The sequence below is a fragment of the Acromyrmex echinatior genome, chromosome 5 (assembly GCF_024713525.1).
Source record: "Acromyrmex echinatior isolate Ae372 chromosome 5, ASM2471352v2, whole genome shotgun sequence".
NCBI lineage: Eukaryota > Metazoa > Arthropoda > Insecta > Hymenoptera > Formicidae > Acromyrmex > Acromyrmex echinatior.
Window position 1 is genome coordinate 12,639,418 of NC_141856.1, and position 20,114 is coordinate 12,659,531.

General features: G+C 36.7%; 1 protein-coding gene and 1 long non-coding RNA gene across 18 annotated transcripts in view; one reads left to right on the forward strand and one right to left on the reverse strand.

Annotated features, from left to right (window-relative positions):
- Positions 1–20,114, forward strand: part of FoxP (forkhead box transcription factor P) — a 308,217-nt gene that overhangs the window by 86,760 nt on the left and 201,343 nt on the right. For 2 of the 17 annotated variants that reach the window (XM_087406508.1, XM_087406507.1), the window contains exon 2: positions 17,077–17,130. The exons of the other annotated variants lie outside the window; for them this stretch is intronic. The gene's annotated coding sequence lies outside the window, so the exon portion shown is untranslated. The remainder of the gene's footprint in view (positions 1–17,076; positions 17,131–20,114) is intronic. 17 annotated transcript variants of the gene reach the window in all.
- Positions 2,776–10,508, reverse strand: LOC147909811 (uncharacterized). Its single transcript, XR_015545124.1, has 2 exons — positions 3,460–10,508; positions 2,776–3,350 (listed from the first exon to the last, which is right to left on the reverse strand). It is a non-coding gene; the product is annotated as an uncharacterized LOC147909811 (long non-coding RNA).

Sequence of the window (20,114 nt, forward strand, 5' to 3'; positions counted from 1 at the left end):
TGTAATTTCGTTGCATCCGCGCCTGTATCGCGTGACCTGCCTTGTTATTCTCTGTTCTACGTCGTCCGCCGTGCAAGTCCATCATCCCGCGAAAGAGGGAGGGATGGGGTTGAAAGGGGGAGGAAGGGTGAGGGTGAAAGGGTGAACGCGAGCGCATGAACGTTGGGCGACGCCGGAGCTGATCGGAGAGAGAGATGGACAGCGGCCGATTCTTCGCATACCGAAAAAGAAAAAAGGAAAATAAAGGAGAGAGAGAGAGAGAGAGAGAGAGAGAGAGAGAGAGAGAGAGAGAGAGAGAGAGAGAGAGAGGTGGAGGAGAGAAAGAGAGAGAAAGAGAGAAAGACAGGAATAAACGCTGAACTGTAGTATAACGCCAATGCGTTACAATGATTGTTTCTCCCTGTCTCGAGAGGCGATACGATAAAATCGATCTCCTAACGATCGGACTATCGATCTCATAAACAACGACGACGGGCGTGCGCCGCGCCGCGCCGCTTCGCATCGTGAAGAAAAGCCGCCAATGAAGCCCCGCAGCGTGTTGTTCCAATGCATTTACAATAACGACGTTGTTTATCTATCGGACGACAAACGACTGGCGGTTCCCGCCCTCGCGCGTCCACCCGCACCACCCTCTCTCGTCCCCGTAACCTTTCTCCTCTCCCTTTCTCGTACGTGTAAGCTTTCCACCTCGCCCCCGTCCTCCTTCGCCGTATTCAACGTCAACCCTCCGCCTCTTTACCCCATTCATCTCCGTCTATATCGCCACTCTCCGTCCATTCTGTGTATATATACAATCGTTATATATTAAACACAGTGTAAGCTCGACAGGCCGGCCGAGTTGCAAACAATCGTGATGCGCTCTCTAGTACGAGTCTGCGTTGGACATAATGTGGTAAACTGTCTGGATGATCATTGGTAGATTTTTTGATGCAGTTCGCTTTGTAAACTATCGTGTTGTGAAAATTCTACATCAAAATTATTGTAAAATTTGAGAAAGAAAGAGAGGGAGAGAGGGAGAGAAGAAGAAGAGAGGATGACATTAATAGTATTTTTCAGAATATTATTGTTTTCTGATCAGATTAAAGTTCGTCGGAGATACATGCATTATGGGAAATATTAATAATGTAAAAGTAATAATAAATCAAGTACTATAAAAAATGTAATATAACTATATACGTATTTTTTTATTTTGAATAATATGTTTTATATTGTGATAAAATAATTTTTAGTGTACTTGCGTTATCTTCATCAAGAATTATCATTACTTATGTTTAACATTGATTATTATGATTATTAAGCCAACAAAACTTTGTTGTCGTAGAACTGTAAAAACTTGAGAAACTTTTTACGTGAGAAAACATATAGAAGGCAAAGTAGAACATTAAGAAAATTCATATTAATTGTATCGTAATTAAATTGTAATACATAAATGTTTTTTAATAATTGTTAACGAAACAATATCATATTATTATATTTTAAAGAATTGATAATATCACATGAGATCACGACAAAAATTATGTCAAGTCACGAAATCACATTTTATTTTTTAAAATTAAATTTTTCTACTGAATGTATTTTATGAATAATAATATCTGGGTTTTTTTTAAATAAAAAAATTGTAAAATTCTTCGCATATTAGTTGAAAATTATATTTCATACTTATTATTTTTATTTATTATTTTAAATTTTTACACTTAAAAGAGGGATAATTAATTATGTCCTTAATTTGGGACGCGTTGTAAAATGGGACAAAGAGTTAAAATTTGAGACTGTCCCTTCTAATTTGGGACGATTGATCACTAAGTATTACATGTAGCATTTCAATCTGCTAGTGAATGAGTATTACGATGTATAATGCAATAATCGCAGAAGAAAAAGAAGATATTAATTGACTGCGGTAGAGGCTCGTGGACGTCATGAAGTTACAGGAGATCATGAGTAAGCAGGAGGATAGCAACAGCCGAAGAGAAACTTGTAACGATCTTTCGCAAAGAGATCCTCGTGTGTGTGCGTGCCTGCCCCGGCGATTAATACGAACTGATGTCCTCTCTTATCCTGCGACTCGAGTATCGTCTGGCTGATATAAAAAACATGGTAGCACGATATGTTGTGTGTTGCTTCCTCTACTGTTTCCACTCTTCTTACTTCCGGATAGAATTGGAACATGGTAGACACGAACTAGAGGGTTGCTTACACTGAGTTAGCATTGTTTTGTGACGGCCACTCAGACTTCTCGTTAAAAAGAACCACTGATGTTGTCGGTGAGCTTCCATTAACGCAAACTTCAATAACGTATGAAGCTAAATTGAAAAATTATCACACCAAAGCAAGCTGACTATCTTTAAAGAGATGATGATTCTAAGCTTGGTTGTATTTCCTTTAAATCTTTGGATCGTCGGCATTCATGCATATTGTTTAGTTCTGCGTGATAGAAATTTTATTGTAATATCTGAATAACGAATTTGTTCTTGTAGAATTTTTGTAAGATAAGTAGAAATTATCTTTGAATTTATTTTGAATAATTAAAGATTAATAAAAGGGATAGATTACAGAATAGAGATTGAAGAAATATATGTATAACATATTTTTGTAATTTTCTATGAATATATATTTTTTGTATATATAATTATATATACAAAATTATTATTGATGGATAAAAAAATAAGAATAATTATGCTTTTAATAAACATAAAAATAGAAAGGACGAGTCGGATAAAATGTCTGAATAAAATTTTGATGAAACGCACGATTTATTTTTGAAGCGTTTTGCACAGGTTTTTTTCACAAGTATTTATTTAATAACTGCACTTTTAATGAGGGAATACATTTTATAAAATCTAGTCAATCCATTCATTTATTTGACTCTGTCCTGTAAATATAACATTCATGAATTTAAGGTTGCGACTATTTTTCGTTGTGTCATATTTTATTTGGAACTCAGTTTTTCCTACTTAATTTGTTTTTTATCCATCACTGTCAAAGATGTTATTTTTATCATTTAACTATATAGATTAATCCCAAAGTTATTTACCTAAACATATAATAAATGAATCTTGCTACCGAAATAAGATAAATCTTATAAGTTAAATTTGTGCAAACCAAAACTTACAAATATAAAATCTTCAACTTCATTAATATATTTATAATCTCCTTCGATATTAAAATAAGAATTAATATAATAATTAATCAACATAATAATTAATAATTTAAGGATTTACGCTTCTTTAAATTGCCACATCTTCTTCGTTGGAGATTCTGATTTGATCGGCGATATTCCGTCAACATCTGTTTGTAGATTCACGGTAGAGGCTCGTATCTGTGCTTATATATGCACTGTACGTCGGTACCGCCTGCAAGGATTGAGCACTGATATAGCTTAGTGCTTACATTATTAATTCCACATGTCGGTGTGTTGAATTGAACCTGCTTGGTAAACCGGTTGTAGCGTAACGATTTTACCTAGTTCTCTCACTGATCTGTGTGTCTCCGGTCTTCGTATGGTATACCATTTAAGAGATTGCCTTTGAAACGGGTCAAGATGTGTACAGACTAGAATTAGAATTTCTTTCCGTGACTCCGAAATTTAACACGCCATCGGCGTTTCAGTTTTTTTTAGCTAAATACTATTAGACCCCTCAGCAAACTTTCAGAACGAATTAAGTCTTTGCTGAGCGTGTAAACATCTATCAAGTTGCGAGCTAAATATAAGACTCCGGAAACAGGTCATTTGCGATTCCAAAATCGTTTATGGAAAAATCGTGTTCGCTACTTTTAACATCCCGCAAACAATCGTGTAATATGACAGAAATGAAATAATAAAGTACTATCGATTCAGTATCCGAATTGGACGAATTAGCGTAGTAAATATTCGTAACTTCGTTATGTTTTATTATTACTTGTTGCTACGTTTTCTTAAAAATATGCAAATATCAAACTTTATTAAAAATACATGACGATCATCTCTATAATAAAAATTATACTTGATCTAATAACAACTGCATGTTGTAACGTTGAATTACTCGTGGTGTTAGGTTAATGGGTTAAAACGTTTCCTCCGGCAAACAATGATAGATGGATAAAGTAGCTGACGACGAAGCGACTTTAATCATTCCGAGAGGCGTACTCGGACGATCGGCAGCCGCTCGCGGCGGTATACAACCAGTATACAACAATCACGCACACAAGTCAGCGCCGCGAATAAATAGCACGTAACGGCTGTAGGAAGGTGCGCGCGATGCGTTGGAGAAAAGCTACTTTACGAGGGTGGCAGGTCTGATCGTCGGCTTGCCCGCTTTCTTGCCGGCGAATAATTAGAGTCGATAAGTCACAGCGCAACACCCTGCCACGTATAGGGATGAGGTGTACCGACGGGGGAGGGCCGGCGGGGCTCGGGGGAAGTCGTGAGCGAAGTTGAAAGTTAGAATCGCGAGGGGTGCAGCGTAGGGGCGCAGAGGGGAAGGTCGGAGAAATCGCGTGCCGATGCCCCATTACACGGACAAACTTAGCTTCACCCGTAGTCGCGGTTCCTACTTTCGAGTTGCCGGCTTGCGAGGGTGGAAGCCACCCCCTGGAGCGCGTCCCCGTTACCTCTCTCTCGTCGTGCCCACCGCCATCGGTGGTGGATACTTTCTGCTCGTCCGATACGCGCCACCAACACTGTTGCTATTTAGGGTAATTTCGACTTTCCGATACCCGTTACGTAAGCGCGATTTCGAGGCCGCTCGCGATCGATCGCGCGCCGCTCAGGAAAGGCTTTCCGATAACAGGCTTCGATTTTGCATGCAACTCGCAACGCTGCAATTATATTTGAAGTCAAATTTTCGCACGGCCTGTGTGCCGCTGCCACATTTCGCTTATACGTTTCGTTCGATCGTTGGGCGTGCAGTAGTCTAATTATTCATCACGTTTATAACCGAAATAAATCACGATATTTCGCGCATATGTTTCGGAGCGATCTATTAAGAAAATAAATGAACAGGTTAATAATAGATAAATGAGTATTTTAAAAGGTGTAATTTTGCGTTGATTAAGTTCAAAATTGAAAAAAAAATTACGTCGCTAATTTATATAAGACACTCGTGCGGATGTAAACGTAGAAATTGGATTCGATTAAACTGTTGCATTCTACTTAACGTAATACACTTAACGTTCATTAATTTGTAATGTCAATCCGTCTTACGACAACATACACATATACAGATGATATTTCCTACTTGATCCACATTAAACATGCGTGTCGGATATAAAGGCATTTACTGAGTACGTTGACTTCTGATATGAGAAATTCTGATATATTAATCGAATTATGTGAATTATTGTATATGAGGATAAATGGGTAATTTTTCGATATTATTCTATGGTCGGTTTTTTTAACGTCTCGACGCACGTAGGTAAGCTTGAACGGTATACTCGCGGCATTACAGCTTTTTTTTTATGCCGGTGCACGGCGACACTGGAATACTGAGCGATTACGAATTTAGAGATGTCTCATTCTAGGTTATTCCGTAATCAATAATTTAGATGCATTGTAATGCGAGTTGTGCATCGTGTGTTGAAAAGTACGACGAAGCCTCGCTAAACGCGTTCTACGTACGCGCGGAAGGACACATTGTAGCAATTTAGCGGAGTTGCTCGAGCACAACTTTAGAAACGTAACTTTGTATATGATGCATCGTAACTACTTTCGGCCTATACACCCTGCATTCGTTAAAGATGTGTATGGTCTTGAGCGTGTATGGTACGATCAATTTTTTAACGTTTCTGCCGAGTATTCCGGGAAATCGAAGAAACTGTTAGTATGCGGCTGTATTTTCAACAGTTTATATATAACATCTTTCTAGGAAAGGTTGCTTGTACAGGCATTCGAAAGTACAATTTAATTTTGTTATACTATTGATTATTTTGGAAAATGAGAGAGATGTAATATTAGATACTTTTATCTAAATTCATATTTAAGGAAGGTAATTTTGCTAGCAACTATTAGCTATATTTTTGGAAATAAATTTATAGGGACAGATTTGATGAAATATATAGCAATATAGATGGAAATATGACAATATCGTTAATATTAAAGATATAACTTTTTATAACTTTTTTTTATCTTATCACTGTATGTGCAATTATTTTTTTAAGTACATACATACATACGTATTTTTAAAAAAGAAAAACTATGTTATTGTTAGTTACAATAATTTACGTTTTTTTGTTCATATTAATTTGTGACACGTAACTGTTCGAAAGTGATATAAAAAAATATGAAACGTTTTCACGCGGAAGTTGAAAATGTCAAAACTCCGCGACAGTCTGATTTCGCGTGCTATCTTTTCGGGACTGAAGATTTTGCCGCGGAGGGTCTATCTCGGCGGTTGGACAATAGACACAGAAAGGAGTTTTTCACGCTGCTATTTTTAATGCCCGGAGCTTTTTGGTGGCGGAAAAACGCGGAGAGGAAAGCCCGACGTGTTTGACCACGTGCCGGACACGGATGAGTTATTTTGATATCGGGACTTCATGCCCCATTAGGTCGGCTTGACGATTATTTCGGAAGCGGAGCAGGACAATACCTTGACAATACTCTGACCAGTGGTTTCGTTCGATCGGCTACTACCACCCTTCATTGTCACTCTCTTTATCCTCTCCCGTTTTCCAAACCCCGCGCTCGCCTGCCGAACATTCAGTGAATGCTTTCAAAGGCTGATTTCTGCTGTTGCTGCTACTCACTTTGATCGAGCATGTTTCAAACGCGCCAATCGTATTAGCTAAATAGATTTGATCTTCTTTATACACTTGAGGTATATATGCAGGTTATTATGTTTTTTATAAATTTTATTAAACGTGTAATTTGTATAGGTGTAATAAAATATTATTTAGGGGAACTTTTTTTTCGGTATATACGCCACACCTGTCAAAAACTTAATTTATTAAGTATTATTTATTATGTTTAAAATAAATAAATTATATCAGTAGAAACTTTGTACTGTCTACTATTATGAAAAAAATATTAGAAATCCGAAATATTTCGCGTATTAAAAAATAAACTTTTTTAAACCCTTGCATTTTTGCCGTGTATTCCATAGGGGTGGGATATATGGCTACTCATAGAAGGAAGGGGGAATATATACGGCTCATGAAAAATTTACAAATAATGCATATAAATAAGAAATATAAAATGACACAATAACTTATAAAATGCATTTATAAAGTTTTATTAATGAATAAGAATGATAAATATGTATATGAAGTAATAAATAATAATTACAATCTTCCCAGATGTATTACAAGTGTTATAACATGAGGTACATATTTCATGTAATGCGTTTATTGCATTTAGTACACTGAATTCATTCTGCGCATTTTGTATGCTTTGGGCATAAATCCCGCCCGCTAAAAATGCCGCATATCCCAAATAGGGATATACAAGACAATAAGCTAAACAAAGAAGACAAGAGGAAAATATTTGTATTTTGTTATACAACATGCTTTACTATTTCTCTACACTCATGTATGACGAAATAATCACTAAGTCTTTTGCATGTCCTACAATAATCATTTTATGTAGATTATAATTTATGATGGCACTACTTAACATAGTGACAGATCGATTCAACTCACAATAATTTTATTAATATTAACAATAAAAAACTGAAATCATAACACAATACTAATATAAAGGTATGTAACAGAGTAGCAAAAAAATTACTTCTTCTATTTTTTCTGACTTCTGCGGCGTAAATCCCATCACGGTGTATTTGCCGGAATTATCCTAAATGGCTATACTAAATAAAAATGTTTTTTTAGAAATTACATTATTGTTGCACGAAATAATGAATGATGTGTGCATACAAGCGCGTGTAATTGACAAGAATATTTATATATTTCTTATAAAATATATTAGGTGTTGGAATTAATTCGTAGCGTTTTACAAGTGATGGGAAGTACTTTCATTAATGTATTTTTTAATGCTCATGTGAAATAAATAACATTCTTTCATTAAAAACGCTACGAATTAATTCCAACACCTAATACATTATATTTCTTGCAAAATATAACAATAAATACAATAATAAAATACGATTCTAAATAAGTAGAATAATCAAATATTTAAATAATTATAGGAAAGCAGATATTAAAACCGTATCTACATATTATATTTATTAAAATTATTTTCATTAATATACGAGATTATGCAACTGTAAACAACATTTGATTTAAGTAAATTTTATAGTAAACGACGTACATTAATAAAAAATTCATGAAAACAAGTACAAGCGTCATTAAATATTTCTTAATAAATCCGAATAAATATCTTTATTTACAGAGGCGAGTTTACGCGAATTCGCTGATGGGGCAATGCTACCCCTACCCTTCGTGTTATGTATGACTGTGTGACATATAAAAGGGAGTTACGCAGAGGTTATATTTTACCGGAAAAATTGGGAAATTTTTCCCTCAATTTTATCGTTACAGAGATTATGCTTTTTTCGGGGCTTATTCCCTGCGCCAATATTTACTCGTTTATAATATACATCGAAGCGAAAATGCTTTGGCTGAATGTGAATCTATTCGAAAATTTAGTCGCAGTAAATAAATATTTGTTTATCCCAACTCAAATATATTTCGAAAAATGAGATACGCAGCAGTAGCGGGCATTTTTTATTTGTCGGAAATATTTATCGCTGAATGAATATGTATATAATTTCTACGATGGTGTTCGATAACCGAAACTAGATTAATCAAAAACTAATTTTTATTTATTATGAGACTAGATCTCTATAATTTGAATAAGTATCGTAATAATCGTAACTTACAACATATAACTATAATAAATAGTAAAGTACTTACAACATGAAGTAATCATAAGAAAAAATCTTTATTATATCTATTCATTTAATACTAGCTCTTATATGTTCAAGAAACATACAATAAAATATTTATTTGTTTCTCTAAGGGAACCTCGCGAAATGTTAAATTTTGATTTAATGAAATTTGTGTAGATACTTATAGCTTATATATATAGAGAGATTAAAAAAATTGCAGTAACAGCATATATATATATATATAAAATATATAAACGGTTTAAGAAATGAATTTATATTCCTATATAAAATTGTTTTCAGCTTTTTTTATTATATTTCATAAAGTATTCGAGATATCAAAAAAATGTCTAATACAAAAGTTTTATAATAAAATTAGTTCTATTTATTTATGTTAATAATTTTGAAAATATAAATTTTGAAAAAAATTATTTTTTAAAAATATTATTAACATATATAAATAGAGTTAATTTTACTATGAAATTTTCATAATTTTCAACTATTTTTTTATATCTTAAATTATTTTTGAAATATAATGGAAAAAGTTAAAAGCTACTTTATACTTTAAACCCTTAAAATTTATTTGCCACCATTACTATTTTCTAAATTCATCTATTTATGTAAGCTATAAACGAGGCTATAAATATACAGAGTTTCATCAAAATCAGGATTGTGATGTTCACACTTTGTGATGTTCTCTAGTGGCTTTACGAAGGAAGTAGCTGGAAAACTTTAACAGGCGCGCGCGGAACGCGGCACCTTCTTCAACGCTCGCGAAACGTTAAACAATAAACTCCATACGTTGTATACACAAAGGTTCAACGATTTAAACGCGAGCTCGCAATAGCCGGAAGCGTTTTGCGCTGTTTTTCGACGGCAGGCATATCGCAATAATCCTCTTTTCCGGAACAACATAATAAGCGGTAACGTAAACGCACAGTTCTCGTCTGCGCGGTCAGGTGGTGGCGCAGCGGAAAGACGGGAGGGTAGTGATGGAAGGGACCGTGGAATTTTTTCGGTGGCGGGAGGAAGAGAGGGACGTTCAGGGCGAATTGAACTAACAAGGTCCCCGAGGGCAGTTTACGCCCGATGTCCCAGTAAACCCCCAAACTGTCGGGGGATGATCGTTTGACAGCTTGCGCTACATAACCAAGTGTCTATAAATCCACTTCCATGCTAAACTCATCGTTTCGCTAGCAACATCACTCCTACTTTATTCGGTATACATAACAAAAGAAAGGAGAGACGCTGGAATAAGTAAAGAAATCTAACAGAATTGCTTGTTAATTTCGATAATGTCGTTTCAAGAGACAATCATGAAAATTAAGAAATCATTGCATAGTCTTATTTGTAATTAAAAATATAACGTTTAATCAGCACGTAATATTATATTCATTTTTAGTTATTATATAGAACATTTGTCGTAAAGATATATGTGAATAAATAAAATCTAAATATAATAATGATTGATTATAAGATCAATAGTGTTTATTTTTTAGTACATAGTATATAATGAACTATGATTTCTGTAACGTTATAGGTATTCATTCAGCTATTCAGAACATCTGTTACAAACATATATATATATATAATGTTTAAATATACTAATCATTTATATTACAAGATCAGTTTATCATTTATTGTATAATATATTAGGTGTTGGAATTAATTCGTAGCGTTTTTTAATGAAAGAATGTTATTTATTTCACATGAGCATTAAAAAATACATTAATGAAAGTACTTCTCATCACTTGTAAAACGCTACGAATTAATTCCAACACCTAATAATATAATATATATACAATGATCTACGATTTCCTCAGGGCGAGGAGGTTCTTCGTTATGTGTCCTTTCTTATGTTTCGCCATAGTATTTTGGTAAGACCCTGGAAACCACGTGACGGTAATCAACCTGCTAGGGAAGTCCTTCTCGGGTGTCTCAACAGTTCTTATGTTCGGTCCGCTTAGGGTATTGCTCCGGCCGCAAATCGCCGGTGAGAAATGGCAGTCATAGATCCTCCGCATCTCAAGTAGGTGCGTTTCGTGGCAACGACCGAATGACCATTTGTTAAATTCCTCCGCTCTGCCGTCATCTGTCCGCCATCGGCTGAGAAAACAGCTTGCTACAGCAGCCCTCGATCGTCCTCACTTTTTGTTGCATCTTGACAGACGTAGAAACTGTCCTTGGGGAAAACTTGTCCTCGCGATGATAGCTGCGTATCTCGTAAAGGTATTTTTAAGATCTGAAATAATGCACCTAGTGTTTTATTTTATAAACTGGCTGTTTATAGATATAACATTAATAAATAAATAAATAAATAAAAATAAACGAATACGTGGATGTGTGAGTGTGTATTATGTTAATACAACTCATTCGTGTAATATTTATCTCATTTTATTTTCCTCTTGTCTTAAATAGGTTTCTTATTTAGCAATAAATCAATCAGTTTGTTTTCAATTTCCTTGCTTTTTTAATTATTAACGTTATGCAACAAATTTGGTAGAGAACGATGTTTCGCGAGCGGGCCTCTTTTTCAGATGGATTTGCACTTTACGTTAAATGAACTACATTACTTACACAAATTTGCAGCGGGCAGCATGCGCATCGCGAATTCCAATTTCAGATCGACCTTCCGTAATTTCCGGAAATTTTCAAAAATCGCCGCGAACTTCAATAAAGCCGTCGTAATTAATTTGTGATTATATCGTGAATTCCTGCAAATTCATGTTACGTTGCATAGCGCGATAGGAATGCAACCGACCTCAACAAGCTCGATACGAAGTGCCCGATTTAGAGAGACGTATAAACGATATTTCGATACTATTTCCCCGCGATACTTTCCAAATCGAATTGAAAGGTGCAAAATTGACAAGCGCGGCGCGGTGCGGCGCGCGCCGCGGGCTGCGATTTTTCCTGGAATCGCCGTATCATTTTTCCTCGATAGTTTCGTTCACGAGAATGCGGAAAAATGTAACGCGCGCTCGCCCTCAGATATGAAATACCGACTCGTGCCGACAATTGACTTATTAATTATCGATCGCTCACGTTGTCCTCGATATCGTAGATGCGCAGAAAACAGATTTTGATCATCCCAGGGGTTTTTAACAGCCCGATGTATAAAATTTATGCGCCGAGCCATATTTATTTCTATGCATATTTATTCGATGAATTTCATAACTAAATTACAAATCTATATGCGACGGTTTGTTAACTTGATAGTACTTGTAACAAAATGTCAAACGCCAAACCTCGTTTTACATATGCATAAAGGAGAAATATTAAAAATTTGCCTAATTATCCATTTCGTGATTAATTCCGATTGGAATATTGACGAAAGCATTTACCACTTAACCGGCTGTAATTAATAGCTTAAATAACGCTTTTAACGTTCCTGCGATATCTTTCGATTGTGAGAGAATTTGACGTGAATCGTTTGTTTAATTAACGAGAGATAACGCCGATGTATGTGTTGTAGCGGTATGCATGCTTGTTCTGGTATATTGATATGCAAGATATATCTTGAGTTTATGGGGTTATTAAGGACTTCATCCGTGTCTCATGGCGGGATTACTACGTTATTATCCTTCGGTAAGTGGCAGGCAGGTTGGTCGGCTGGCTGGTCGGCCCCTTGTAAGGAAGACCAAACATCGTCTCCTCCTTACACGGTCCCTCAAGCTACCAGTGAAACTAGTAAGACATTCGCCCCCTCCAATCCAACCCATGGAACCCAGTTGTGAATTTGACCCTCGTAATTAATTTATGACGTCGTTCTTGTTGCAAAGCCAGTGAGTAAGCAGAGAATAACTGACCTCGCACGTGAAAACGCTCCTTCTCGTACTTTGGCCAATTACACCTTACGAGTCGTTTGATGCGAATAATTTCGAAGACACTACCTGATTTCATTACAATTTATTCACTCATTTATTACTATTTATTGCTTTTAAGTATACACGATGTAGATTGTTTAGAAAGCACATATAACATTTGATTTGCAAAATTGAATGCAAAATTACTTAAAGTGTATTCAATTATAAAACATACGAAAATAATATTGACTATTCTCTAAGAAATATTTATATGTCTTCGATTTTAACGTCATTAACGTAATACGATATTTACTTAAAGAAATACTCGGTATTATTATCAGGCATAGTTTTCCATATGTTATACATATTTTTGATCCAACGTATGGTTAATGTAGGAAAGCCACGGGATGACAAGCGTCACGATCCTGTGGCGTCTTTCATATACCCATACCGATCGCTCCCGCAGGATTCCTCTAATGCCTCCGCTTCCGCCTGGTGCACACGTATCCCGTACTTATTACGAGCCTAATACAAATTCGACATGGAAGCGAGAGTTGTTAGAAGGCGTACGGTGGTGCGCGGCGAGACGCAGGAATCCATAGATCGCGGGGCTAACAATCAGCCGTAAATTATGGTCTCAATATCCATTGTGTACCCTACTTGCTCTTGAGCGGGCCTAACCCCAAAGTCTGAGGCCAAGACTACCCACCCCATCGGCAGCTCAGAGAGACGGTTGGCTCTCTCACGGCCCGGCTGAACCGAGAGATATGTATATTAATGGGGCAATCTTACATAGTTTTGTTTACCTTGCCATTCTCCCAGTACGTATACAATTACTATCCCCCGGTCCCTATGGTGCGCTGGCACGAGAGCCGTCTCCGTTACAACCCCCTCGAACTACGCCGCGCCGCGCCGGCCTCCGACCTAACTAGTTTCCGCCGACGTCACTATCGCGTTTGGCTGCCGCGTCCTGTTCCTTCCTGAAGCAGAGGCGAACTTTATGGAGAATTTCATTGTTATTTGCGAAAGCTTAGACAAGTCAAAAAATTTTAAGCTCTCAAGACTCCGTTTTGAAAATGTTAATATGTGCATTCAATGTTTGTAAGCGCGGTTTTTTTAAAGATGCGGATGATATAATTAATTGTAAAGCTTATATTTTTATATGATTGTAACTTGTTTTTGATACAATGTATCTCAATTAACTTTTCATTAATAGTACGAGTATAAGGCAAAGGATACAAGACGAATAGATAAATTTATTAAGTTTGACATAGTTATAACAGTAAAAATAAATATATAGGTCTCTTTTAAAATTACTTATGCAATTCTTTCTTAGATTTCTAATATGCATTAAAGTATCTCTTTTTAATTAAATATTAAAAATCAAATCTGAATTATGAAATTCTTATTTTCAAATCGTACAATATTTTATATAATTTTAATATAACATTTGAATAAGTGATGTTACATAAATTAATTTTCTAAAAACGATCGATTATACATATTAAATGAGTTAAGAAAAATCTAATTTAATGAGCCGTATTAATAATAGTACATATGTATCAATATTGTTAATCAATAAGAAGTGTGAAGAGAAAGGACGTTTTTTTTTCTCCGAGGACATTTAAAGCCGATGCGATGCCGGATGCGACAGGACGCGTCCGATTCGCCGGAGTATTCCAGTATCGTAGAGATTTAGTGACGCGTGTCAACGCGTCTGCAATATGTTCAAGCCGCTGACGGCGACGATCGAGGTCGAAGGATGCTATTTTTAAAAACTACACCAGTCGTTGCGGCGATATTCCGATGCGAGAGCGCGTATCCGATAAAAACGAATTCCGTTCTTGAAGGGCTCAAACGCCGCGCCAATGAAAATCCATTCTACGGCGCGCCGGCTTTCAGCAAAGAAAATATTGTCCGCGGCGCGGGCGCGGGCACGGACGCGGGGTTCGGGGGAGGATCGCGGTAGAGAGCGGCACTTTTCACCTTCGCTCTTCCACCCCGGTTTTTAATTCCGTGCGTGGCGTGGCGTGGCATGGCACACGGCGCGCGCGGACCGGCTTTGTAGCGGAATGTACATTTCTCCCGCTGAACAACCTCATTTGTGTAATCCCCGAAGCTTCGACAACAAACTGTCTGTGGCATCGGAATGGCGCTGGGGGTGCACGGGGGTGTGAGCACGACATTAACGTACTTTGTAGTTCAGCTCTCTGCGGCAGTCGTCCTTCTCCGCCCCTTCTCTCGTTCCGTTCTCGCGCTCCACCCCGCGTCCCTTTACCACCAAGGTTCCGTCGTCCTGGATGAAATTGCGATTGTAATAGCAATTATCTTATTTCTACTATTGCTTCTTTGTACTTCGATTCGCGACATACGGACTTGGTGCTGATGCAAGCCGGGAGACAGGAAGGGCCGACGGGGTGAGCGGAAGGGCGGGCGGAACGGAGGGTAGTTCGCGAATGGAATTAAATGTTCACGGGATAGCTCGGGAAGGATCGTGACGCAATTTAAGTCGCACAGTATTTGCCGGAACGGAACGATGGCTCTTTCAGAGTCCAACATTACGCGCAATAGTTATAACGCTTTTTTGGTATTGTTGCGCTTTTCGTTTATACTTTTTCATGCGCTCGCGCTTTTAATACGCGTTGTATTTGAAAGGTCACTCGGCACTGTGTGTGGATTCGTAGGGGATTCGCGATTTTTATTGGCCGCTTAAGGGGGTTGCGTGATGGGAGGAAAAATATTGAGAGAGAAAACTAATTATGCCTTTTTAATTATATGAGTTTTTACTACAGTATTTAATTTTATATTGTGACAAGAAGATTTTGTAAATGCCATGCGGCAAAGATATTACAATTTTTTTAAATGTCACGCTATTGTGAAAATTATTACTTCGACATTATGTTTGCGCTGATTATGATGCAAAATTTTTTTAATTTTTTTAAAACAATATACGTATTGTATTAAATAAAAAAAACACATGAAATTCGTTGAGCTTATAGAATTGCATAAAGAATTAATTTAAGAAATCTCTAAAAAAAATTTGATTCTTATTAGGTAAAAATGAACGCTAAAACGCGATGAATAATATAAAAGATATAATATAAAATAATAATTATATTAATAATTCCAATACATTAACTGTAGAAATATTTTAAAATTTGTGCGTAACTCACGAAAATATAGACATTAATTGTATTGTTACTTCTCTTATGAATTTGACTCTCTTTTTAAACTACATACAGTCGACTTTTACGACAAGAAATTGGACATCCTTGAAGATACTTCACAGTTGTTTTAAGATGCAGTGACAAACCGAGATCGAGGGCAAATCGTCGAACGTAAAAGCGAAAAGCTGCATTGCGACGTCGAACGCAGAGGTTTGGGGGGGTGGGGGAGGGGGTGGCAGCGTCGACAACGAGAGATTGACTTGAAGGCTGCGCGCCGCGCGGGGGTGGATCACGTAGGGGTTGTCGGCACGGCGCGGCGTGGCGGTTCGAGTTGGAGAAACGGTCTCAGCTCGCGCCGCTCGGCCTGAAATTCGCCCGAAGTAATCAATATTATAGCTCGCGAAGATATATGCGGGAGGATGTGGGCAAACACAGTGTACACACGTGCATTGTTACATGGCCGGGGGAGGTGGACGGTATAAGGAGGGGTTGCCGGGAGAGATGAAGCTTCGTGGGAGGAGATGATGAAGAAGGGGACTGAAGGGTGCCACGGGGCTCGCAGAGCGAAGCCACGGTTATGCGCGGCTGGCGGGAGGAGGGGTAGGGCCTGAACGGAGGAAGGAAAGGGGTGGACAGCCGGACAAACAAAACCCTTGCTGCTTCATTTCTGCCCGTCTGGCCAGACACCGACCCTTTATACGCGCGCGCTTCCGTCCTACGCTCGCCGCCACCCCTGCCCGATGCGTGATGGACTCGTACCACTCTTTCGTCGACGTTCCGAGACGAACGGGACTTTCTGCGCAGTACTTTTCGAGTTTGTTAATTAACGGAGTCGAAGAATACGTCGTAATGGCTCCGAATGGGATTGATAGTCTCAAACGCAGAGTATTGTTCTTCTCACTGGCGGAATGAATTTCGCCGGCTGGCTTGTCGTTGTGAGAGACATTGAAGAGATTAGGGGCGCGTTGTACTCTTTCAATATTTTATTTATTCAGAGTATATCTATTCAAAATTATAATCTTGAGAAGTGAAAAGGTATATGTGATTCTTTAATTTATATACGGCTTCTGTTCTATAAATTTTTAGTTGCATCTTTGTGTTATTTTAATAAACGTATTTTTGTAAAAAAATCATGTGTAATAAAAATACTTGAAAAAAATAATAAATCGCCCAAGTAGAAATGACACTCAATATATAATGATGAAAAATAATAATTAATTACACGATTAATTTCTATGTACATGTTTAATTTATTAGTTGATGATTACGACGATATAATTTTTGTTTTAGGTCAGTGGTGTATACTTCCCTGGCTTCTGAGACACAGTGACGTGGCTTGTTGATGTGAGTCAGAGTACTTTTCGTAGTTGATGTGCATTTAATACTAAGACCTTTCGCAATTTATGTAGAATGCGTAAAGTTTTATTACTTGCTTTCTTATTAAGCATGTATTTGGAACTTAATGATTTTAGACGAGACATGTATGTCCTTTTAATTACGATAAAAAATTTATAAGACTGCGGATCAACTACATGAAGATTTACATAAAAGTAGATTGCACTAATTCAATTTAAGCATGACGTTAAATAATGTGGGATATACGTAGATAGAACTTCGTGCAAACAGAACTAAAGTTCCATTTTGATACATTTTGAATCATATTAATGGAAATTTTCATTTTATGAAATAATCCTACAGTTTTCGAGATTATAAATCTTGCAAAAAAACCAAGTTTGAGCCGATAGATAGTTAAAACGCATTGATTTGGGTAGCTAAAACAGAATCGAGCTCTATTGTCAGTTTTAGATCGACGTCGCGACTCCTTCTGAATATTTAAACAAATATTAAAACTTTCGTCGCGCGACGCGACGAAACCCAAAGTTCTTCCAGTCTTCGTAAACTCGCGATCAGAGATCACCCTTCATATGCGACGACCCTAAAACGTTATGGGTGTTGACGGCGGGCGTTGTCAAAATTTTGGCGTCGTACAACCTCCCCGTTGCATATAAGGAATCACGATTTGGGCAAGTCGAGGGTAAGAAGGATGCCACCCGAATATTCGGGTGACATAATACTTCTTAAGTCGTAAACCTCCCTTGCTTCTCGGCTGAGCGGTATTCCTGAAGTTTCGTATCGGCAGTCGTACAACAAACACGATTATCGATGTCTCGTTCATTCCCTAAAGCGAAGGGGAGGAAAACGCACCCTCGGATTCCACGTGCTGCTTCTTTCAACCCTCTCTATCCGTGCCGCGTATTTTACGTCGTCGTTTCCCGAAGGATCTTTTTTCCACCGAGACCTTTAGAATTATCGCTTTCGCGTCGAATCAACGGCATTATTTTGCAAACAAAATCATGAAAATTTATTTAAAAATACTTTATACGCATATTCATAAACCAATGTAAATTATAAAAATTATCGGAAGGAAGATGATCTTATTTATAAATAAATTTGTAATTTTAGCTTGTATACAAGCAACAACATTTTATTATTTTCACCAAGGAAATGATTGCATAAAAGTATATGATACTTTTTTTAGTGAAACAATTAAATTTTTTATCTACAACATTTGCTGGAGAGTTAATCACTATGTAATATGTGCATAATTTGCACTTCTTGGAATATGTATTCGAAAGTAAAGACTGCTAATATGAATGACTAAACTGAGAGTTAATTCTTTTCGTCATTTGTTTCAATACACCTATTATGTTACGTATAGGATGCGATGCATGTCAGGACACTACGAGAATACATTTGACTCGTTTCTATATCAACGTGGTATTCGTTGGCTACTTGCTCATGCAGTACATTAGCATTCCAGCTAATTAAAACGTAACTGTAAAATTGTAATTGTCTGGGTTATCGATGGTAATGCGTAAACGGATGGTGCAGCCGGAAGTTAGTCCGTTACGTTGCATACTGCATACTTTTTCTGCTTGGCTCGCAAATAAAGGGGAATGCCTGATTGTATGTTCTAGAAAAGCAGATGTACTGATAGTTTTTCTCCACAAAAGATGTTTCTGCCAATTAATTTCTACCACGCACGAGTCATTCTTATGCTTTCTCTTCTCTTTTCTCTTCTCTTCCTCTACTAATTACCTTGCACATAATTTAAATAAACATTTGGAATTTTCGGGGAAATTCTGTGAAATAAATATGAAAAGAATGTAAATAAAATATAAAAAAATATGCATAACAAATATGTGCCTCATTGTATAAGTCATCGTAGAATATTTTATATATCGTTCTATTTAATTGTTTTTCAATGTGTGCTTGAAAAAAATGACTAAATAATAACGTTGAAAAAATTATTCATACAAGTGAAATTTAATTATTTATGCAAACATACGATACTGTTTGGAACTATATGTTAGAATTTTATACATAAACGTTAACGTAATCGAAGTTTGTTTTTTTGACACAAACGTTAATGTATATAATCGAAGTTCAGTGCAAGTACATATACATAATAATAGCACGTTATTAAAACGTATTCTATATATAAATTTTATTTTTATAAAATTGATTTTTTATATTTTATTCATCTTTTTTATTTATCTTTTCAAGACACTACTTGTTATTATAGGAATGATATAATTTCGCATTTAATTTGTATAATTACAACTAGTTACACTGTAATTCGATATGCGGTCAAATAGTTTCATTTCATTTGCTCTATTTAATCAAGTAGCCAAGTTAGTTGCCAACATTAAACGCATTCCCGATATTACTAAGATACTAATTATTTGCTGTCGGCCGAGTGGGGGCTGCTTTATCCTCTTGTATATGAATGGGTGCAGCGCGTTCCTGCCTGCCTGCGTACTAACCGCATAGAGGGTGGTTTCGGATGAACGCTCGGGATATTGCTTGCGTTATTGAGCGTGTTAATTGATATTTCTTTCGTTCGAATTTATTTTTAAAAGCGTAGAGCGGCTGGGAGCTTTCCCGCCTCCGGGAAATTTGCGTTTTCCTGAAACTGATAATAATATATACCGCCGATATATCATTATACCTTTGTCCTTTGTTCTCGCAGTGACACCAAGTGCTGACGACAATTAACATTTTTACATTATTTATTCACTTTTGTAGCTTGCGCGCGGACGATCACGCGGCTGAAAATAATTCGCGCACTCGTTCTCCTTTGTACTAATTATAAATAAATATTTTACACAACCGTGAAAAAAGCGGTTCGGCCAACAGTATTATATAACAATTCCCCGCCGATCTCGATACCTATAATTGACTTCCTTATTTATATGCATTTGCAATCGTAATATATTTTTTTCATATCTTATTTTAATACATTTTCTCTTTTATTAACAAGAAAA